The 23,673-nt window shown below is 51.5% G+C and overlaps 1 protein-coding gene across 4 annotated transcripts in view; it reads right to left on the bottom strand.

Moving 5' to 3' along the window:
* ADRA2B (adrenoceptor alpha 2B) overlaps window positions 1-23,673 on the bottom strand; it is a 115,179-nt gene that overhangs the window by 64,327 nt on the left and 27,179 nt on the right. Inside the window, exons 2-3 of one of the 4 annotated variants that reach the window (XM_081200977.1) lie at window positions 12,784-12,966; window positions 9,400-11,490 (exon numbers count right to left, since the gene is read on the bottom strand). The exons of 1 other annotated variant lie outside the window; for it this stretch is intronic. The gene's annotated coding sequence lies outside the window, so the exon portion shown is untranslated. Of the gene's footprint in view, window positions 1-9,399; window positions 11,491-12,783; window positions 12,967-22,728; window positions 23,260-23,673 lie in introns of those variants that run through there. 2 more of the 4 variants (XM_081200978.1, XM_081200979.1) reach the window with 2 other exon arrangements.

The raw sequence follows: 23,673 nt of genomic DNA, 5'->3' as shown, positions 1-23,673 counted from the left end.
TCCCTTGTCGCCAAGTAAGATTGTCTTCCATAAACACGGTTTTAACAATGAGTCTGTAGGTGACTGTGGAGGCCAATTCTGGATCCACACGTCCTTCCACAGTGGGGACATTGGTTTCCAGGTGGGAGTTGATCACGGGTGTGGATTTGCCAAGCGTGCCTTCCTCCTAGCACGTTTCTCCCTTGCGTCCTGAGTTCAAGTGTCTTCAAAGCATAGCGGTCAACGTTTTCCTTTTTTTAAGAGAAATTCCCTTATTCCAAATAGGATTCCTCGCAAGAAAAGGGAAAAGTTGACAGCTATGCTTCAAAGTCCATGACACTTTTGGTAAAGGCTGTTCTCCAACTGGAACACTCACAGGCCAGTGTTTCCCTGTTGTCGGTGTTTATACTACATTTTTTTAGATTTGTCTTTAGAGTGTCTTTAAACCTCTTTTGTTGTCCACCAGCATTACACTTTCCATTTTAAAGTTCGGAATAAAGTAGTTGCTTTGGAAGACGATCATCAGGCATCCGCACAACATGACCAGTCCAAAGAAGTTGATGTTGAAGAATCATTGCTTCAACACTGGTGATCTTTGCTTCTTCCAGTACACTGGCATTAGTTTGCCTGTCTTCTCAAGTGATGTGTAAAAATTTTTGGAGACACCATTGATGGAATCTTTCAAGGAGTTGGAGATGGCGTTTATAAGTGGTCCATGTTTCACAAGCATACAGTAAGGTTGGTAGTACAGTAGCTTTGTAAACAAGCATTTTGGTTTTCCTGAGAATGTTCCGGTCTCAAACACTCTGCACTTCAATCGGGAGAAAGCTGCACTCGCAGAGCTCAGGCGATGCTGGATTTCGGCATCAATGTTGGCCCTAGGATGGTTTGGAGGTCATCCTCTGAGTGTGCACACACTACGCTGTCATCAGCATACTGAAGCTCTATGATGGAAGTTACGGTAACCTTACTCTTTACTTTCAGCCTGCTCAGACCGAAGAGCTTTCCATCTGTTCGATATATGATTTCTACTTCGGTGGGGAGTTTCCCTTCGACAAAGTGTAGGATCATGGCAATGAAAATAATGAATAGAGTTGGGGCAATAACACAACCCTGTTTAACACCTGATCCCACTGTGAATGGTTCACTTTGAGAGCCATTGTTATCTGCAATTGTTGCTGTCATACTATCATGGAGGAGTCAAATGATGTTTACAAATTTATCTGGGCAGCCAATTTTCAGAAGGACAGTCCACAGGGCATTAAGATTTACAGTATCAAAAGCCTTAGTCAGGTCAATAAACGCCATATACAGGGGTTGGTTTTGCTCTCTGCACTTTTCTTGAAGCTGTCGAGCGGTGAAAATCATGTCCACTGTCCCCCTAGAAGGCCAAAAACCATTTTGGGATTCAGGAAGGGTCACCTCAGATGTTGTTAAGAGATGGTTTGCTAAGATCCTTGCAAGAATTTTGCCAGCCACAGCTAATAGAGAGATGCCTCAATAGTTTCCACAATCAGTTCTGTCACCTTTTTTAAAAAGATTGATAATTTTGGCATCCCTAAGTCTGCTTGCTGTCTGTGTTATCTGACAAAGTTTGTATATTCTATGTTCCAAAGTTCAATTGTCTTTTACAACCGCTAGGTGGTGACCCCACTGGGTGCGGCAATCCAGTCAGGGAAGAAGGGACGCAGACTATGTTTAGGGCACCTTTTCTAGTCCCTCCCCCTTTTTGGGGTAGCAGAATGGATCCTAAAAAGGGCTGTTCAGTCATGGATGCAGCTGCCAAGCTGCTCAACTGCCTCGTTCCTTGAGTCAGAACAACTGAATCTGTATCCACCCCCCATGTGCTGGTTCATGACTAGGGGCTTCCAGATTTCACGATCCTGCCCCCGTTACCATTTGCCAATCACCATGGGACTTTGGGGGTTTGGTTTTTGGAAGATGCCTATGTGTGAATTTGTTTTATGTGTGTAGATCAGTTCACGCTGATCAACGCACAGTCTTCGCAGTAGGGCTCTCTTCCAATAGCATGAAGTAGTCATGACAAACCGGTAGATTCCTATCTGCTGCAGCCTTCATCCACCTTCACAGCCGTTGTAACCTACCGCTTGTTATCATCCGCCTGTTCTGCCACTGAGGACTTCTTGGGTCATTCTTTGTCTAGCTCCTTCCCTTTGACCTTACCGCCTTGGGTGACCCTGCTGGGAGTACGAGATTCCTGACGGCTTCACTCACAAGAGTCATAGGAACATGCAAGCCCACTCACCATGACAAGGTGATGATCCAGCAAGTAGGCCCTTGGATCTACCTGCATCTTCCATTCTTAGGCAAGGTGATTGAGCAGGAGGTCACTACACCTCCCTGCATCCTCCAGGCATGTCTGGAGGATGCAGACCATTTGGATCCCTTTCAATTGGGATTCAGGCCCCATCATGAAACTGCCTTGATCACACTGGTCAATGGTCTCCAGCAGGCTAGGGACAGAGGTGGAAGCTGTTTCCTAGTTCTGCTGGATCTCTCAGTGCCCTTTGTTACCATTGACCATGGTATCCTTCTGGACCATCCAGGGCACTGGGAGCAGGGGCCACTGTAGTGTTGTGGTCCTGAGCCGTGTCCAGAAAGTGGTGTTGGGGGGTGAGTGTTCAGACCCCTTGGCACTCACCTGTGGGGTGCCTCAGGGCTCTGTCAACTCCCTTATGCTTTTTAACATCTATATGAAGCTGCTGGGAGAGATCATCAGGGGGTTTGGGCTGAGTGTTCACCAGTACGTGGATGAGACTCATCTCTACCTCTCATTTAAATTTGAACCATTGAAGGCGGTGAATGTCTTCTGTGGGTGTCTGGAGGTGGTTGGAGGATGGATGGCAGCTGTCAGAGCTGCTTCAAGATCCTAGCTCACAGAGGATCACGCTAGCCAGCGGTCATTAAGTAAAAGTCTTTATTGAATTACAGTTTCCATTCTCACGCTGCTGTCTGCAACTCTACGTCTACTAGCTAGATCGGCGAGGCTCCGTCTGAGTCTCCGCCCCGTGCGCACCAACTTAATATCCTAGCCTTGCTCCACCTTTTCCTCCTGACTGTCCTCCTCTGGGTCCCTCTACCCCCCGGGGCTTCTTCCTTCCGGGATTCTTCTGACGCTGACCCGGACCCTTCTGCCTCCTTGCGCCGGGCTTTAGGACCCGGTTCCCTTTCGGGGCTGCTCACTGCGCCGCCTTCCTCTGCATTTGAACTTGGCGCGCGCGCCCAACCTTCCACTTTCCTCTTAACCGTTTCCTCGCTCCCCGATGGAGGTGTGGCCACTCCTGACTCCTGCCCTCCCTCCTGTGGTGAGCTGCCAGCGCTTCCCTCCTGGCTCCTTTCCTCTTCCCTGCTTCCTGGCGGTGACGCTGGTCCCGATCTCCAGCTGCTCCCCCCTGAGTCTCCTCTGGCTCTATCTTCCTGGGGTGCCTCCCTAGACTCCCCCCTTGCCCTGGCCACTGGTGCTCCTTTCTGTGAATCCTCTGATTCACTGGAAAGACTGGGAGATCTCGGGTCGTCGTCATCACTCATCCTTTCCTCTGTCTCCTCCCCTTCGCTCTCTGTTTCCTCCCTTGCCCGTGCCTCTGCACCTAAACCCCTGACATCCATCCCCCCCTCGAAGCCCCCCAGTCCCCCCTCCCCTCCTTCCGGTGCTGGAACTGGGGGCTGCTGTTGCAAAGGGACGAACGTCGGATATCGGTCGCTTCCCGTGGCAGGCCTCCAGCGGAACTCTTCCAGTTCTTCCTCTCTGCTCTCGTTGACGACAGTCACCTCCTCTTCCATCTCTGTGCCGCCGTGCTCGAAAACAGGGTCGTCCCCGAAAATGTCCATGTCCGTCTCTCCCGCACTTCCTCCAGGCGGCGTTGCTCTGCCGGAACAGTCCAGCCACTTCCTGCGGAACTGCTCCTCCGGCCTATCGTCCCACCAATACGAGGGTTCTGAGACCGATCCCGAGGGTGACCCCTCCGGGGAACGGACGTCTCGTGTTGGTTCCTCGTCCGAGTCGAACCCCCTGAACGTGCTGTCCGAAAGCGTGGGCGTGAAAAGCCAGTCGTCGAAAAAGTCTGCTGGCATAGGTCTATGTGGGAAGAGGGCATGAAACTCGTCTTTGAGCAGAGGTTCGTCTAAAGCGTAGCCCGGCACCCAGCTGTTCGCACTGGCCGGGGTGCCCTCCCTGGCGAGAAAGTATTCTACTCCCTCTTCCCCCCATCTGGAGTCCAAAATCTCCGTGACTTCGTTGATGCGCTCCTCCTGTGCCACTCCCGCGTGCCCCGTTCCTTCTCTGAGCGGACTCGGCGCCGTTCCGGGTTCCTGGAACCTGTGCGGTGCCTTGTAGGGAGTGAGCACCGATCTGTGGAACACCGGATGCATTCTGGAACCCTCCGGAAGCGCCAGCTTGAAAGCCACCGGGTTGACCTGCTCTTCGACTTGGTAGGGCCCCAGTTGTTTATGCCCTAGTTTCTTCTTGGCCAACGACCTGGCCGGCACTGCGTGGGCTGCTAACCAGACCCAGTCTCCCACGTGGAGCTCTTCACCAACCCTTCTGTGTTTGTCCGCTTGTACCTTGTATGCGTGTTTAGCCAGTTCCAGGTGGCGCCGCAGCTGATCGTGGACTTCCTGCAGCTCCGACGCGAACGCATCTGCTGACTGCGGCTCCCCTTCTCCCCTGCATTCCAGTCCCGGAAAGGTTCTAGGGTGCCGCCCGTTGTTGGCGAAGAACGGCGTGACGCCCGTGGATACGTGCTTCGTGTTGTTGTAGGCAAACTCTGCAAGCGGCAGGTAATCTACCCACGTCGCAGGCTGTTGGTTTGCATAACATCTCAGGTACTGCTGCATGATGGCATTGGCTCGCTCCGCTTGCCCGTTGGTCTGCGGGTGTCTCGCCGACGCCAGATTGATCTTGACGTTTAGGAAGCCCATCAGTTTCTGCCAGAAGTTCGAGATGAACTGCCGCCCGCGGTCGGACAGAATAGACCGTGGCAGACCGTGAACCTTGAACACGTGGTCTATGAACAGTTTGGCGGTTTGCTCCGCCGTGGCCACCTTAGCACACGGAATGAAATGCGCCATCTTGGAGAACAGGTCCACCACCACCAACACTGCCGTCTTGCCCCTTGAGCTGGGCAGATCCGTGACAAAGTCCAGAGCCACCCTTTCCCAAGGTTCGACCGGAGTTTGCAGCGGCTCCAACAGTCCAGCCGGCGGTTTGTGCACCGGCTTTGCCCTCTGGCAGGTGTCACACCTCGCTACGTAGTCTGCGACCTCCCCTCTCATACCAGGCCACCAGAAATCCCTGGCTACTAATTCCACCGTCTTCTCCTTGCCAAAGTGCCCGGCCGTGGGTGCGTCGTGCAGCTGCTGTAGCACCTTGGCTCGAAGTTCGTCACCCGGCACGTAGATGGCCCCTTTACGGATGAGCAAGCCATCTCGTAGCTGGAAACCGTCGGCCGCTGCCTTGCCCCCTCGCACCTCTGCCATCTTCGTTCGTGCGAAGGAGTCCCCCTGCAACGCTCGCCGCACCGCCTCTAGATCCACGGTCGCCGCGGCGCACGCCCACACTGTCGGTGCAAAGATGTGCATGGCGGCCGCTGGTGTTGCGTCCTCCAGATACTGTGGCTTGCGGGAGAGAGCGTCTGCCATGATGTTGGTGTCCCCCGGGACATACTCTATTCGGAAGTCGAAGTCCGCAAAGAACTCAGCCCAACGTATCTGCCTCTGGTTCAGGAACTGTGCCGTGCGCCAGTGTTCCAGATTCTTGTGGTCCGTGCAAACCTGCACCGTGTGCTTGGCGCCGATCAGAAAGTGCCTCCACGCCTTGAACGCTGCATGAATGGCCAGCAACTCCCTGTCCCATATGGTGTAGTTCTGCTCGGACTTGCTGAGCTTCCTGGAGTAAAACGCTCCCGGCCGCCACACGCCCTGCGGGTCCTTCTGCAGCAGGACCGCCCCCACTGCTCTGTCCGAAGCGTCTGTCTCCACCCTCATCGGCATGCTGGGGTTGACATGAAGCAGCTGCTCTTCCGACGCGAAGAGACGCTTGAGGGCCTGAAAGGACTGCTCCGCCTGCTCTGTCCAGATGAACTTCTTCTTCTTGGAGCTAAGGGTGTCAGTGATGGCCGCCGTCTGCATCGCGAAGCCCTTGATAAACTTGCGATAGAAGTTCGCAAAGCCGACAAACCGTTGGACCTCCTTCCGGTTGCGTGGGCTCTTCCAATCCAACACCGCTCGAACCTTGGCGCTGTCCATGGCGAGCCCCTTGGCAGACAGCTTGTAGCCCAGAAAATCCACCTCCGGCACGTCAAATTGGCACTTCTCCAGCTTGGCGTAGAGCCTGTGTTGCTTTAGCCTGCCCAGCACTTCCTTGACGTGCTTGTCATGTTCTTGCTGCGACTCCGAAAAGATCAGGATGTCATCCAAGAAACAGACGCACGTCTTGTAGAGAAGTCCCGCCAACACGTGATGCATAAATGCTTGAAAAACGTGAGCGCCATTTTGCAGTCCAAAAGGCATAACTCTGTATTCGTAGGTACCCAGTGGCGTGAACATGGCTGTCTTCCACTCATCACCTTCCCGCATGCGAATGAGGTTGTACGCCCCCCGCAGGTCCAACTTGGTGAACACCTTTCCCTTCCGTACCTTCGCCAGGAGGTCGTCGATGCAGGGCATGGGGAAGTCCGACGGCTTGGTCACACTGTTCAAAATCCTGTAATCCACTACGAGTCTTTTTTGGGGCGTGTCTCGCTTCTTAACAAAGAATACAGGACTGCCCCCCACTGCCTTAGACTCCCGGATGAAACCGCGCTCCAAATTATGATCGATGAAGTCTTTGAGTTCCTGCAGTTCGTCCTCAGACATGGAATACAGCTTCCCTTTAGGCAGCGCCGCCCCCGGCAGCAGGTCAATTTTGCAGTCATATGGTCTGTGAGGGGGTAGCCTGTCCGCCTCCTTCTCGCAGAAAACTTCCAGAAATTCTGCGTACTTGTGGGGAATCGCTTGCAGTGTGCCTAGCAGCAGCTGTGACTCCTCTTCCTCTCCTTCCTGCCTGGGTACGATGCAGTGTTCAGCACAAAAGGAAGAGCCGAAGACCAGCTGCCTCTGGAACCAAGCCATCGTTGGGCTGTGCTTGTCCAGCCAACTCATACCCAATACAATGGGCGTGTCAGACAGTTGAGTGACGTTGAAGCTGATGACTTCCCTGTGATTCCCAAGTCGCATCACCATTGGTGGCGTCTGCTTCACCACTTGCCCCCCTAGCAGCTCCCTGCCATCCACCGTGACAACCTGCAGGGGCAGTGTGGCCGGCAGCAACTGCACAGCGTGCCTGTCGACAAATTCCTGCCCTATAAAGTCCGCGTTGCTGCCGGAGTCGATGGTGATTGGCACGTCCATGGTGCTTCCATTGGGCAGCTGGAGAGATGCTGTGAGCCTCACTACTGGTTTGGGCGGGAGGGGGTTCACTGGCTGTAAAATTTCTGGGGACTGCGTCACTAACACGTCTGGCTGGGCCCCAGTGCCTCTTCCTCCAGCCAGACATTGTCGTTTCCCTGCTGTGGTCCTCCCTGCTGCGTTGCTGCAGTCACCATTGCTGAGGCTGCAGTAAGCTTGTGGGGCCTCTGGGGACACTCTTTCGCCATATGCCCTGGCTGCTCACAGACGTAACACTTCCTGGTCCCTCTAGGAGGCTTCGCCTTCACTGCTGCCGGTGCTAGGGCTCTGGTTGCTGACTGAGCCCTTGCACCTCCAACCTCCATAGGTTCGGCTCCTCCTCCTGGCGGAGGCGTGGATTGCGTTCGCGCTGCTTCTCTGGGAAAGAAGGAGGGGCCCCCGGCTGGTTCGCGCCCTCCACGTCCTTCGTCCTTGCTCCACGGACGTCCTTCCAGCCTCACCCCCACGGCCAGTGCCCTCTGAACGACCTCCTGGGTGGTTCGGGGTCTCTCCCCCCTCGCTATCTCATCTTTAATCGAGTTGTGCAGTCCCTCCCAAAAGAGGTCTCTTACAGGAGCCGAATCTCTGTCCCATTCCAGGGCGCTGACCAAGGCGAAAAAGCGTGCATGATACTGTCTGACGCTGGCCCTCCCTTGTCTCAGCCCATGCACCTCCTTCCGTGCAAGATCAATGTCAATACTTGATAAGAAACACCCATCCATCGCTTTAATAAAGGCATCCGCATTCTGGAGCGCCGGATCGTTATCTCTCCATAAATTGCGCAACCATGCTTTCGCCTCCCCATGCAGATGGGACATGATGAACCCCACTCTCTCCTGTTCATCTCTAAAGTCTTTATGCAACAGTTGCAGTGCGCACAGTACGTCGGCTCTAAAGTTGGGATACTGTTGCAGGTTCCCATCGAAGTGAGAGAGCAGCCCGCCTGTCCGTCTCGCCAACCCAATTCCCTCCTGCCGGGGTGGTTGCTTTGCCAGTACGTCTAACCTGACCTGGAGATCCCTGCAGGCGGCAGCTGCCTCGTCCTCTCTCTTCCTGGATGCGAGAACCTCGGCGTTCAGTTGTGCCACTGCTTTTCTGAGGTCCTCTATCTGCTGCTCAGCCGTCATGTCTCCTGCCGTTCGTGAGCTCGCTAGTGGGCGCCTGTTTCTCTCCTCTCCTCGAGGCTGCAGATGCCCACAATGTGGAGACGGAGCCTACTGTCAGAGCTGCTTCAAGATCCTAGCTCACAGAGGATCACGCTAGCCAGCGGTCATTAAGTAAAAGTCTTTATTGAATTACAGTTTCCATTCTCACGCTGCTGTCTGCAACTCTACGTCTACTAGCTAGATCGGCGAGGCTCCGTCTGAGTCTCCGCCCCGTGCGCACCAACTTAATATCCTAGCCTTGCTCCACCTTTTCCTCCTGACTGTCCTCCTCTGGGTCCCTCTACCCCCCGGGGCTTCTTCCTTCCGGGATTCTTCTGACGCTGACCCGGACCCTTCTGCCTCCTTGCGCCGGGCTTTAGGACCCGGTTCCCTTTCGGGGCTGCTCACTGCGCCGCCTTCCTCTGCATTTGAACTTGGCGCGCGCGCCCAACCTTCCACTTTCCTCTTAACCGTTTCCTCGCTCCCCGATGGAGGTGTGGCCACTCCTGACTCCTGCCCTCCCTCCTGTGGTGAGCTGCCAGCGCTTCCCTCCTGGCTCCTTTCCTCTTCCCTGCTTCCTGGCGGTGACGCTGGTCCCGATCTCCAGCTGCTCCCCCCTGAGTCTCCTCTGGCTCTATCTTCCTGGGGTGCCTCCCTAGACTCCCCCCTTGCCCTGGCCACTGGTGCTCCTTTCTGTGAATCCTCTGATTCACTGGAAAGACTGGGAGATCTCGGGTCGTCGTCATCACTCATCCTTTCCTCTGTCTCCTCCCCTTCGCTCTCTGTTTCCTCCCTTGCCCGTGCCTCTGCACCTAAACCCCTGACAGCAGCTAACAGATTGAGGTTGAATCCTGACAAGACAGAAGTACTGTCCCTGGGGGATGGGGGCGGGCAGGTGTGGGGGTCTCCCTGGTCCTGAATGCAGTAGCTGTGCCCCTGAAGGACCAGGTGCACAGCCTGCGAGACATTTTGGACTCACAGCTGTCCACAGAGGCTTAATTCTGTGTCCAGGGCACCTGTCTACCAGCTCCATCTGGTATGCCAGCTGAGACCCTATCTGCCTGCACACTGCACTGTCTCACAAGAATGGTACATGCCCTGGTTATCTCCCACTTAGACTACTGCAATGTATTCTATGTGGGGCTATCTTTGAAGGAGATTCAGAAACTACAACTAATCCAGAAGGGACCATATAACAGCAGTCCTGAAAGACCAACATTGGCTCCCAGTATGTTTCTGAGCACAGTTCAAACTGTTGATGCTGACCTTTAAGCCATAAACAGCCTCTGCCCTGTATACTTGAAGGAGCGTCTCCACTCCTATGGTTCAACCTAGACATAGGGTCCAGCTCTGAGGGCCTTCTGGTGGTTCCCACATTGCAAGAAGTGAAGTTACAGGGAACCAGGCAATCACATGCTTTGCCCCTCCAGGATTACAGGCTCAGTTTGGAACTTTTGATTTTCATGCCCTTACACACGAGATCTGCAATGGAGTTCTACTGCCTTCACAATTTAAGCAGATCAAGAAAGTCCAGGCTTCACAAATTAGCTCTACAATCCTCAAAGCAACATACAAGAAAAATATCCATTCACAACAGTCCATTAACAAAGTCCATGCAAACAGTCCAGGACTGCAAAGTTCAAGGTCTTCAAGTCCCCCATCTTCTCTGCTGAGTTCTACAGGAGCTGTAGATGACGACTAGCCATTTGATGGTTAAGTCCTGTTAACCACAAAAGGGGAGAGCGTTTGGGTCCTGCTTGTGGGTTTCCCACAGGTATCTGATGGGCCACTGTGAGTACAGGATGCTGGACTAGACAGGCCATTGGCCTGATCCAGCAGGCTCTTCCTTCCTTCTTAACAGCAACACTGAGACTAAGAAGGAAGCTGATAGATAGTGCCATCCCCTTGGACTGGATGTAAGTAAGGCGGCAGACAGATGGGGGATCACTGGGGGCAAACTGAGACTGGGGGGGGGCAGAGCCCCATTTATCCTAATGGAGAAATCTCCGTTGAATACTATTCAACATTTGCAGAAGAGGCTAGCTATTAGTTGTAGGGCTTGAAATTAACTCAACCCTCTATTTGCATCTTAAAACATGAGTCCAATGATTGCAGTGTCAGCACTGGCCCTAAGGCTTCATCCAGACAATGACCGTAGTATAGCGCTGTGCAGCAGTCTGAAGCAGACAAATGCTGGCAAAGCACCATGACATTCCATCCAAAGACTCCCCCCTCCTTCATCTCTAGAAGTGGCGGAACCCTGCCAATTATGGACAGAAATAATTTGAACCTACTCAATTATTTTTCCAGGCCTCCACTCAATGCCTGGCTATTAACCCAGTGAGCCTGGATTATTTTGGGACGGGTTATGATTCCCCACTGCCCCCTGGCCACTTGGCACAGGCCAAGACCCAACAAGATGAGCGAATGCTGAGATATAAAGAGTTTCATTACTGCTTCTTTTTCTTTTCACCTGTAGTTTGTATCTGTTTCTATGTCCACCTGTGGCACTGGTATGGGAACATATAAGCGAAGGAGGAGATATGGGGAGGGCGGAGACAGGCTGGAGAGTGAAGTGACGAATGGGGAGCACAGAAGAAGGCAGATGAGGCTGCTAGACAGAGTTCAAATTCCCTGGCAAGCACAGTAGCTGTGACCCTTGAGGGCAGGATGGGGACGGGAGAGTTGATCCTGCACACACAGTCTCTTGCACCAGATTCAGTGGGATTGCAAAAGGGCAGGCGTGTTAATAAATATGTGTGTCATTAGTAACATTGCCGCTCCCTTTCACATGCCCTCTGCTACACACACAGTAACCCTGGAACTTCTCCCAAGTGAGGAAGATGCTCTGTGAACAGGACTCCGTGTACTCTCCAGCTGACAAAAATGGGTGTTTTTCTTCTCTTGCTCGGGAATCTTTAGGCTGAAAAAAGGATAGGGGAAAGATAATTAATACTAAAAGTGCTTATATAACCTTAATGATTTAATGTTAGGAAGGAAGAGAGAGAGAGTATTGCTAGCTATTATATCATAGAAATGCAAAACTGCAATGCATACACACCTTTATTAAGGTATTAAGGGAGTTATGATTCATTTGCATGCAACCTGTGAGGAGTTGTATAGCTGTAGAAGACCTGGGCTATCTTGCATGCACCTGGAATGGATCAGCTGAGCAAGCAATTCTTGGAACACAAGTTGTCAATAATAGGAATAAAAACTGACAGCACCAAAAGAAGGGTCTGGTGATTTGCATGGTTCTGCTAAGAAGCCCAGCAAATTGATGGTGTTGGCCTTAGGAACATATTATTAGGAAAGTGTCTTTGGATGTTTAGCCAAAATCTGCTTCTCACAGAATACAGTATTTATTAGCTGCATTTAACAGACATATATATCTTTTCTTAAATTTATATCCTGCCCTTCCTCCCAAAGCTGGCCAGGGCTTCCATATTTGAGTTTCATATTTGAATTCTGTATTTGAAAATTGATTTGCTATGGTGTTTTTGAGTCTATGGCTTTCTAAATATACAAGTTTGAATATCCAGAAAATATCTGGAGGAAAGGTTAAAGCATTTGAGGCTTTTTAGTATGAAGAGAAGGGAAGTAAGAGGAGATGTAACAGGAATGTGATGCTGGGCACAGAGTTTAAGAGATGCAGTTTTCTGGGCACGTTTGAATTGAAATGATGAGGGAGATGAGTTAGTCTAACTAGGTTCCACAAGCAACCTTTTTTCTTTGTTGCAACAAATATAAATTGCAGAAGGGGATACAAACTTTATTTTGGTGGGTTACTTTTGAATTTCTGTTTACCTATAAGGTATCTCTCTTAAGTTCTACCTCTGATAGCACAATCTTACCATATATATCTACTCAGAAGTAAAAGCCCCAATGAGTTCAGTGACACTTACTCCCAGGTAAGTATGCCTACTATAGCAGATTAGGGCTGTAGAAATAATATCTAAGTGCATATGGTTAGGATTGCCCTTCAAATTTCCTCTGAAATGATACTGTTGACAAAGAAATGAAGAAGGCAACTAAAGTTGGTGCTTTTCTTTGGAAATATTGGGTTGCCATTCTGGTCAAAATGTATTTTGGTGTGAGGAAGAAAGTCGTTGTCATCCGCGCCACCGCCTGGCAACCTGGAACCAGCCCTGTTAATGGTAGCTCATTAAGCTGTTGCAATCAGAATGTATTGCAGATGTTCTCCATATAATCAGACCTCAGATCCTCAAAATGAGGAACCAATTCCAAGTTCTTCAGCTTGTTCATGTCTCCAGAAAGGACAAGGAGAGAGAACCAGTGACAGAACGGACAGATGGCTTCAAGTCACTGGGCAGCAGGAAAAGGAAGTGCTTCTCAAAAGTTCATTGACCACTTTCCTCATAGGGCAGGAGGAACATTCCTGGAAAAGAAGGGAGGGTGGGCAGCACAGCATGAACTCTACTAGGAAACACAAGTATTTTTATTTTTTTTTATTTTATTTTTTTAGAATATTTTATTAGGTTTTCACAATAAAAAAACATACAAAAACAGAGAAAATACATCACAAAAGAAAAAAAGTACAATACAAAAATACAAACATTAAACACATCAAAAGAAAAAGAAAAAAGAGATAAAAACACATATAGTAACAAAAAACAAAAATTCCCTCTTTCTTAATTTCTCATCTTCAATTAACTTATTTTCCGGACTTCCTCACGTCTCCCATTCTTGTATCCCTTTTTAAAAATTAATTCAGCAAATTCATATCCTATTAATTTATCAGTTGTTAATCCAATCTTACATTTTACTTTGTTGCTAAAACCCCTGCAATTCATTTCAATGTCCTTAACATTCATAAATTTTGCAATATTTCTGCAAATAAATTTTGAATTTCTTCCAATCTTCCTCCACCGTCTCCTCTCCCTGGTCTCGGATTCTGCCAGTCATTTCCGCCATTTCCATGTAGTCCATTAGTTGCATCTGCCAATCTTCCAAGGTGGGTAGATCTTGTGTCTTCCAATGCTTTGCGATGAGAATTTTTGCTGCTGCTGTAGCATACATAAAAAAAGTTCTATCCTTCTTTAACACCGATTGGTCCACTATGCCCAGGAGGAAGGCCTCTGGTTTCTTCGGGAAAGTATATTTAAATACCTTTTTCAGTTCATTATATATCATTTCCCAGAAGGCCTTGATCCTTGGGCACGTCCACCAAAGGTGAAAGAATGTACCTTCAATCTCTTTGCATTTCCAACATTTGTTATCGGGCAAATGATATATTTTTGCAAGCTTGACTGGGGTCATGTACCACCTATACATCATTTTCATTATATTCTCTCTTAAGGCATTACATGCCGTAAATTTAATCCCGGTGGTCCACAACTTCTCCCAGTCAGCAAACATGATGTTATGACCTATGTCTTGTGCCCATTTTATCATTGCCGATTTTACTGTTTCTTCCTCAGTATTCCATTTCAACAGCAGGTTGTACATTCTCGACAGTATCTTTACATTGGGTTCTAACAGTTCTGTTTCCAACTTTGATTTTTCCACCTGGAAACCAATTTTTTTATCCAAGTTATAGACCTCTCTTATTTGAAAGTAATGTAGCCAGTCCCGCACCTTCTCCTTAAGCTTGTCATAACTCTGCAATTTCAGTTTGTCACCCTCCTGTTCTAGAATTTCCCAGTATTTTGGCCATTTGTCTTCCATGTTAAGTTTTTTCAAGGCTTTCGCCTCCAGGAAACACAAATATTTTTAATAGCAAAGCAAAAATAAAATAAAGACTGCAGGGCCTCTCCATTTGCTGGGCTGGAAAACCAGCTCCCTCAATTGTCATCTGCAGCCATTTGGCTACTACAGGAGGAGGAGGGAGATGAGGAACTTGGGAACAACTTGGGAACAGCTTAGGAAGCAGACTTTAAAGAGGGCGTCTCCATCAGCTCTGCTGAAAGGCCAGGGGCTTCTCCAGACAACCAGTTACTTCTTAATTTACTTGCACAAAGCTTACAGAGAGGTTAGATTATAGGTTATAGGACAATAAGCATTCGTCCTGATTTTCTTGGTGTGGTGTATACACATATTTCAGTTAGTCATTCATGCACCCTACACTTGCCAATGCATTCCCTATCACTTTACAAACCACAAGAAGTCTGTTTCTTTTTTAAAAGTGGATTTGCTACCCCAACCCTCTCTCTCATCTTCCTCAACCTTATACAGTATAACATTAGTGTCTCACACATCAAATATAACTGATCTGTAGAAGAGTCTATGAACAGAAAACAGAGACACTGTACGTACTTTCGAGGTTCAAGAAAATCTTGAATAAAAGCATTTTTAAAATAAAAAAGTGGATTTGTCATGGCAGGGAGACAGAGCCCTTTAATTCACTTTATTTGCAGTAACCTAAAGCTCCAATATGTGCTGAGTTGAAATACTGGCAATCTGGAGCCTGCTCCTTTTGGCTTCTCTACCTCTCCTTAAAATATTTCCATTCCAGGTGGTCATTACAAGAACTGTAACTAAGAAATGGTTTTCTTTCCCTTCCTCCTCGCTCCCAGTTCCTTTTCCTTTTATGCCCTGTCTGGGCATGTTTAGCCTGGAGAAGAGGAGGTTAAGGGGTGATATGATAGCCATGTTCAAATATATAAAGGGATGTCACATAGAGGAGGGAGAAAGGTTGTTTTCTGCTGCTCCAGAGAAGCGGACACGGAGCAATGGATCCAAACTACAAGAAAGAAGATTCCACCTAAACATTAGGAAGAACTTCCTGACAGTAAGAGCTGTTCGACAGTGGAATTTGCTGCCAAGGAGTGTGGTGGAGTCTCCTACTTTGGAGGTCTTTAAGCAGAGGCTTGACAACCATATGTCAGGAGTGCTCTGATGGTGTTTCCTGCTTGGCAGGGGGTTGGACTCGATGGCCCTTGTGGTCTCTTCCAACTCTATGATTCTATGATTCTTGGAAGTAATCCCGAGAGGCAGAACTGTCTGATCATTTGTTAGCTCTCTGGGAGCATTTTTTTTTTTTTTGAGTTGTTATGCAAATACAAAGCAAAATATACAAACATATTGACTAAAGATAAAAAAGCAAAAGCAAAAAACTAGGAATAAAAATATAATAAAAAATAACTGTAATAAACACTTAAGACAGTTTAAATAATCAGATATACAAAGATAACATGTATTTCTTCTAATCATTATTTATCAATCAATAAATTAATCAATCTTTATTACGGTCCAGAGACCCAACAAATCATTACAAATCAATACACAATTCATACAGCCTACCTCCAGATTAATCAAGCATATTGTTTAGAATATAGGGCTCATTTCTTCTTGCAACCACCGATAAAAACTTTGCCACTGCTAACATTCTGGCATTTGTCCGGTCTTCCAGTAGGAACCTGACATAGTGAGCCTCTGATTTTCCCGGGAAAGGTACCAGCAAGGGTAATATCACTTCAGCCCTGGCCTGCTCATATTTTGCACAATGCAACAAAATATGCTTTATGGAATCGATGTCTTGAGCACACGAGCAAAGTCTGTCCTGGTAGGGAACTCCTCTCAACCTACCATCCAACACTGCAGAGGGAAAGACATTTAGTCTGCCTTTGGCGTCATTATTTATTCGTATGTGTCAGAGCTGCTTCCAGATCCTAGCTCACAGAGGATCACGCTAGCCAGCGATCATTAAGTAAAAGTCTTTATTGAGTTACAGTTTCCATTCTCAAGCTGCTGCGTGCAACTCTACGTCTAGTGGTTAGATCGGCGAAGCTCCGTCTGAGTCTCCGCCCCTTGTGCACCAACTTAATATCCTAGCCCTGCTCCACCTTTTCCGCCTGACTGTTCTCCTCTGGGTCCCTCTGCCCCCCGGGGTCTCTTCCTTCCGGGATTCTTCTGACGCCGACCCCCCGGACCCTCCTGTCTCCTTGCGCCGGGCTTTAGGACCTGGCTCCCTTTCCGGGCTGCCTACTGCGTCACTTTCCTGTGCATTTGAACTTGGCACGCGCGCCCAACCTTCCACTTTCCGTCTGACCGTTTCTTCGCTCCCCGATGGAGGTGTGGCCACTCCTGACTCGTGCCCTCCCCCCTGTTGTGAGCTGCCAGCGCTTGATCCCTGGCGCCCTTCCTCTTCCCTGCTCTCTGGCGGTGACGCTGGTCCCGATTTCCAACTGCTCCCCTCTGAGTCCCCTCTGGCTCTATCTTCCTGGGGTGTCCCCCTAGGCTCCCCCCTTGCCCTGGCCACTGGTGCTCCTTTCTGTGAATCTTCTGATTCACTGGAAAGACTCGGAGATCTCGGGTCGTCGTCATCACTCATCTTTTCTTCTGCCTCCTCCCCCTCGCTCTCTGTTTCCTCCCTTGCCCTTGCCTCTGCTCCTGAACCCCTGACATCCATCCCCCCCTCGAAGCCCCCTCTTCCCCCCTCCCCTCCTTCCGGTGCGGGAGCTGGGTGCTGCTGTGTCAGGGGGACGAATGTCGGATACAGTTCGCTTCCCGTGGCGGGCCTCCATCTGAAGTCTTCCGGTTCTTCCTCCCTGCTCTCGTCGACGACGGTCACCTCCGCTTCCATCTCTGTGCCGCCGTGCTCGAAACCCGGGTCGTCCCCGAAAACTTCCATGTCCGTCTCTCCCTCGCTTCCTTCTGGCGGCGTTGCTCGTCCTGGACCCTCCAGCCACTTTCTGCGCCACTGCTCCTCTGGTCTATCGTCCCACCAATACGAGGGTTCTGAGGCAGATCCCGAGGGTGACCCCTCCGGGGAACGGGCGTCTCGTGTCGGTTCCTCCTCCGAGTCGAACCCCCGGAACGTGCTGGCTGAAAGCGTGGGCGTGAAAAGCCAGTCGTCGAAAAAGTCTTCTGGCATTGGCCTATGCGGGAAGAGGGCATGAAACTCTTCTTTGAGCAGAGGTTCGTCCAAAGCGTAGCCCGGCACCCAGCTGTTGGCACTGGCTGGGGTGCCCTCCTTGGCGAGAAGGTATTCTACCCCCTCTTCCCCCCATCTGGAGTCCAAAATCTCCGTGACTTCGTTGATGCGCTCCTCCTGTGCCACTCCCGCGTGCCCGGTTCTCTCTCTGAGCGGACTCGGTGCCGTTCCTGGTTCCTGAAACCTGTGCGGGGCCTTGTAGGGAGTGAGCACCGATCTGTGGAACACCGGATGCATCCTGGAGCCCTCCGGAAGCGCCAGCCTGAAAGCCACCGGGTTGACCTGCTCTTCGACTTGGTAGGGCCCCAGTTGCTTATGCCCTAGTTTCTTCTTCGCCAACGACCTGGCCGGCACTGCGTGGGCTGCTAACCAGACCCAGTCTCCCACATGGATCTCTTCTCCAACCCTTCTGTGTTTGTCCGCTTGTACCTTGTATGCGTGTTTGGCCAGCTCCAGGTGCCGCCGCAGTTGATCGTGGACCTCCTGCAACTCCGACGCGAACGCATCTGCTGTCTGCGGCTCCCCCTCCCCCATTCTTTCCAGTCCCGGGAAGGTTCTGGGGTGCCTCCCGTTGTTGGCGAAGAACGGCGTGACCCCCGTGGACACGTGCTTCGTGTTGTTGTAGGCGAACTCGGCGAGAGGCAGGTAATCCACCCACGTCGCAGGCTGTTGATTCGCATAACATCGCAGGTACTGCTGCATGATGGCATTGACCCGCTCCGCTTGCCCGTTGGTCTGCGGGTGTCTAGCCGACGCCAGGTTGATCTTGACGTTCAGGAAGCCCATCAGCTTCTGCCAGAAGTTCAAAATGAACTGTCGCCCTCGGTCGGACAGAATAGACCGTGGCAGACCGTGAACCTTGAACACGTGGTCTATGAACAGTTTGGCGGTTTGTTCCGCCGTGGCCACCTTCGCACACGGAATGAAATGTGCCATCTTGGAGAACAAGTCCACCACCACCAGCACGGCCGTCTTGCCCCTCGAGCTGGGCAAATCCGTGACAAAGTCCAGGGCCACTCTCTCCCATGGTTCGACCGGAGTTTGCAGCGGTTCCAACAGTCCGGCCGGCGGTCTGTGCACCGGTTTGGCTCTCTGGCAGGTGTCACACCTCGCTACGTAGTCCGCGACCTCCCCTCTCATTCCGGGCCACCAGAAGTCTCTGGAGACTAATTCCACCGTCTTCTCCTTGCCAAAGTGCCCGGCAGTGGGCGCGTCGTGCAGCTGCTGCAGTACCTTGGCGCGAAGTTCGTCTCCCGGCACGTAGATGGCCCCTTTACGGATGAGCAATCCATCTCGCAGCTGGAACTCGTCGGTCGCTGCCGTGCCCCTGTGCACCTCTGCCATCTTTGCTTGCGCGAAGGAGTCATCCTGCAACGCTCGTCTCACCGCCTCCAGGTCAACTGTTGCCGCAGCGCACGCCCACACTGTTGGTGCGAAGATGTGCATGGCGGCCGCTGGCGTTGCCTCCTCCAGATACTGCGGCTTACGGGAGAGAGCATCCGCCATGATGTTGGTGTCCCCCGGGACATATTCTATTCGGAAGTCGAAGTTCGCAAAGAACTCAGCCCAACGTATCTGCCTCTGGTTCAGGAACTGTGCCGTGCGCCAGTGCTCCAGATTCTTGTGGTCCGTGCAGACCTGCACCGTGTGCTTGGCGCCGATCAGGAAGTGCCTCCACGCTTTGAACGCTGCATGAATGGCCAGCAACTCCCTGTCCCAGATGGTGTAGTTCTGTTCGGACTTGCTGAGCTTCCTGGAGTAAAACGCTCCCGGCCTCCAAACCCCCTGCGGGTCTTTCTGCAGCAGGACTGCTCCCACGGCTCTGTCTGAAGCGTCTGTCTCCACCCTCATCGGCCTGCTGGGGTTGACATGAAGCAGCTGCTCTTCCGACGTGAAGAGACGCTTGAGTGCCTGAAAGGACTGCTCCGCCTGCTCTGTCCAGATGAACTTCTTTTTCTTGGAGCTAAGCGTGTCAGTGATGGCCGCTGTCTGCATGGCAAAGCCTTTGATAAACTTGCGATAGAAGTTCGCGAAGCCGACAAACCGTTGGACCTCCTTCCGGTTGCGTGGGCTTTTCCAATCCAACACTGCTCGAACCTTGGCGCTGTCCATGGCGAGCCCCTTGTCAGACAACTTGTAGCCCAGGAAATCCACCTCCGTCACGTCGAATTGGCACTTCTCCAGCTTGGCGTAAAGCCTATGCTGCTGTAGCCTGCTCAGCACTTCCTTGACGTGTCCGTCATGCTCCTGCTGCGATTCCGAAAAGATCAGGATGTCATCCAAGAAACAGACGCACGTCTTGTAGAGGAGCCCCGCCAACACGTGATGCATGAACGCTTGAAAAACGTGGGAGCCATTTTGCAATCCAAAAGGCATAACTCTATATTCGTAGGTGCCCAGGGGCGTGAACATGGCTGTCTTCCACTCATCTCCTTCCCGCATGCGAATGAGGTTGTACGCCCCTCGCAGGTCCAACTTGGTGAACACGCTGCCCTTCCGTACCTTTGCGAGAGGTCGTCGATTCGGGGCATGGGGAAGTCCGATGGCTTGGTCACACTGTTTAAGATGCGATAGTCCACCACAAGCCTCTTTTGGGGCGTGTCTCGCTTCTTAACAAAGAATACAGGACTGCCCCCCGCTGCCTTGGACTCTCGGATGAAACCGCGCTCCAAATTATGATCTATGAACTCTTTGAGTTCCTGCAGTTCGTCCTCAGACATGGAATACAGCTTCCCTTTGGGCAGCGCCACCCCCGGCAGCAGGTCAATTTTGCAGTCATATGGTCTGTGGGGGGGTAGCCTGTCTGCCTCCTTCTCGCAGAAAACCTCCAAAAATTCTGCGTACTTGTGGGGAACCGCTTGCAGCGTGCCTAGCTGCAGCTGTGACTCCTCTTCCTCTCCTTCCTGCCGGGGCACGATGCAGTGTTCAGCACAAAAGGAAGAGCCGAAGGTCAGCTGCCTCTGGTACCAAGCCAGCGTTGGGCTGTGCTTGTCCAGCCAACTCATACCCAATACAATGGGCGTGTCCGATAGTTGAGTGACGTTGAAGCTGATGATTTCCCTGTGATTCCCAAGTCGCATCACCATTGGTGGCGTCTGCTGCACCACTTGCCCCCCTAGCAGCTCCCTGCCATCCACCGTGACAACCTGCAGGGGCAGCGTGGCAGGCAGCAACTGTATAGCGTGCCGGTCGACAAAGTCCTGCCCTATAAAGTCCGCATTGCTTCCTGAGTCAATGGTGATTGGGACGTCCATGGTGATTCCATTGGGCAGCTGGAGCGATGCGGTGAGCCTCACTACTGGTTTGGGCGGGAGGGGGTCCATGGGCTGTAAAATCTCTGGGGACTGCTTCACTGACACGTCTGGCTGGGCCCCAGTGCCTCTTCCTCCAGCCAGACTCCGTCGTTTCCCTGCTGCGTTGCTGCAGTTACCATTGCTGAAGCTGCAGTGTGCTTGTGGAGCCTCCGGGGACACTCTTTCGCCATATGCTGTGGATCATCGCAGATGTAACACTTCCTGTTCCCTCTAGGAGGCTTCGCTTTCACTGCTGCCGGTGCTAGGGCTCTGGCTGCTGACTGAGCCCTTGCACTTCCAACCTCCATAGGTTCCACCCCTCCTCCTGGCGGAGGCGTGGATTGCGCACGCGCTGCTTCTCTGGGAAGGAAGGAGGAGCCCCTGGCTGGTTCGCGCCCTCCACGCCCTTCGTCCCTGCTCCACGGACGTTCTTCCAGCCGCACCCCCACCGCCAGCGCCCTCTGAACGATCTCCTGCGTGGTCCGGGGTCTCTCCCCCCTCGCAATTTCATCTTTAACCGAGCCGTGCAATCCCTCCCAAAACAGGTCTCTTACAGGAGCCGAATCTCTGTCCCATTCCAGGGCACTGACTAAGGCGAAAAAGCGGGCATGGTACTGCCTTACGCTGGCCCTCCCTTGCTTCAGTCCATGTATCTGCTGCCGAGCAAGATCCACGTCAATGCTTGATAAAAAGCACCCATCCATCGCTTTAATAAAGGCATCCGCATTTTGGAGCGCCGGATCCTTATCCCTCCACAAATTGCGCAGCCATGCTTTAGCATCTCCATGCAAATGGGACATGATGAATCCCACTTTCTCTTGCTCATCTCTAAAGTCTTTGTTCAGCAGTTGCAGTGCACACATTACATCTGCTCTAAAGTTGGGGTACTGTTGCAGGTTCCCATCGAAGTGAGAGACCAGACCGCCTGTTCGTCTCCCCAACCCAATTCCCTCCTGTTTGGGTGTCAGTTGCCCTTGCTTCGTAAGCATTTCCAACCTGACCTGGAGATCCCTGTAGGCGGCAGCTGCCTCCTCCTCTCTCTTCCTGGATGCAAGAGCCTCGGCATTCAGTTGTGACACTGCTTCTCTGAGTTCCGCTATCTGCTGCTCAGCCGTCATGTTGTCTGCCGTTCGTGAGCTCGCTAGTAGGCACCCGCTTTCTCTCCTCTCCTTGAGGCCGTAGATGCCCACAATTAAGAGACGGAGCTTACTGTCAGAGCTGCTTCCAGATCCTAGCTCACAGAGGATCACGCTAGCCAGCGATCATTAAGTAAAAGTCTTTATTGAGTTACAGTTTCCATTCTCAAGCTGCTGCGTGCAACTCTACGTCTAGTGGTTAGATCGGCGAAGCTCCGTCTGAGTCTCCGCCCCTTGTGCACCAACTTAATATCCTAGCCCTGCTCCACCTTTTCCGCCTGACTGTTCTCCTCTGGGTCCCTCTGCCCCCCGGGGTCTCTTCCTTCCGGGATTCTTCTGACGCCGACCCCCCGGACCCTCCTGTCTCCTTGCGCCGGGCTTTAGGACCTGGCTCCCTTTCTGGGCTGCCTACTGCGTCACTTTCCTGTGCATTTGAACTTGGCGCGCGCGCCCAACCTTCCACTTTCCGTCTGACCGTTTCTTCGCTCCCCGATGGAGGTGTGGCCACTCCTGACTCGTGCCCTCCCCCCTGTTGTGAGCTGCCAGCGCTTGATCCCTGGCGCCCTTCCTCTTCCCTGCTCTCTGGCGATGACGCTGGTCCCGATTTCCAACTGCTCTCCTCTGAGTCCCCTCTGGCTCTATCTTCCTGGGGTGTCCCCCTAGGCTCCCCCCTTGCCCTGGCCACTGGTGCTCCTTTCTGTGAATCTTCTGATTCACTGGAAAGACTCGGAGATCTCGGGTCGTCGTCATCACTCATCTTTTCTTCTGCCTCCTCCCCCTCGCTCTCTGTTTCCTCCCTTGCCCTTGCCTCTGCTCCTGAACCCCTGACAGTATGATTCCATGGGAGCATTTCTATTTTATGCTGAAGAGCAAGATAAAAGAAAATACTTGAAATAATAATGAAGAGAATGCACTGCTTGGAAAAACAGCAGGAGGAGGTGTTGGAGGGGTCACATAAGCAAAAGGCCCCTGGTTGTTCTCCAGCATTTCTAATACAGCTGCAAAGTCTCCAGTGTGAAGCCCGGGAGAGACGCTGCAAGTCCATATGGAGCTAGTTGAGCAGTGCACTGGCTCACTGTAAAACAGCTTCCAAACTGCCCTACAAAGAAGGAAATAGGATCCAGCATCAGGCCCCGCTGCTAGCTTGTCAAACCTGGCAACTGCACAGTCTCTTGGTGTTATGTACTGAAGTTCTCACCCTGGGCCAGCGGGTGGATACTGTAGATAGTTCAGGTCCACATATGCAAATAAGGGATCGAAAGTGACATTCAGTGATTGGATAGTTACAGAAAGTTGTTACAATTACGTTGTACTGGAGCTCTATATAAGCAGGCTGGCTGAACCCTTCAGTTCAGTTCTGTTCTGGCCTGTGAATAAACAAGAGCTGATTGGAGAATCGCTGTGTCGTCTGATATGTTCACCCACAACTTAACACTTGGAATTATGGTGACAGTGCAGGATGGATTTGTTGCATTTTGCTGCTACTGGCCAAATACATTTTGGTACATGAGATGAACCGCAAAATGGTGACCCCACTCTCCTACTCACAAAGGAAGAAGGGGTGATTGAACCTCTACATCAGAAACAATGGGGTGGGATAAACATCTATTTGGGATTTGCTGCCCATGTGGATCCTGCCACCTCAGGCGGTCACCTCACCTCACCACATGGGTGGGCCAGCCCTGTACTGACCTGCACACTGGTTATTTGGCTCCCCCAGCCTTTGGAATGGAACCTTCCCAAAATTCTGATTGCGCACCTTGAAAAATGGGCATGATGAG

This window comes from Podarcis bocagei, assembly GCF_964188305.1.
Source record: "Podarcis bocagei genome assembly, chromosome: 7".
Taxonomy (NCBI): domain Eukaryota; kingdom Metazoa; phylum Chordata; class Lepidosauria; order Squamata; family Lacertidae; genus Podarcis; species Podarcis bocagei.
The sequence above is the reverse complement of the archived record's forward strand: the minus strand, read 5'-3'. Positions and strand labels throughout refer to the sequence as shown.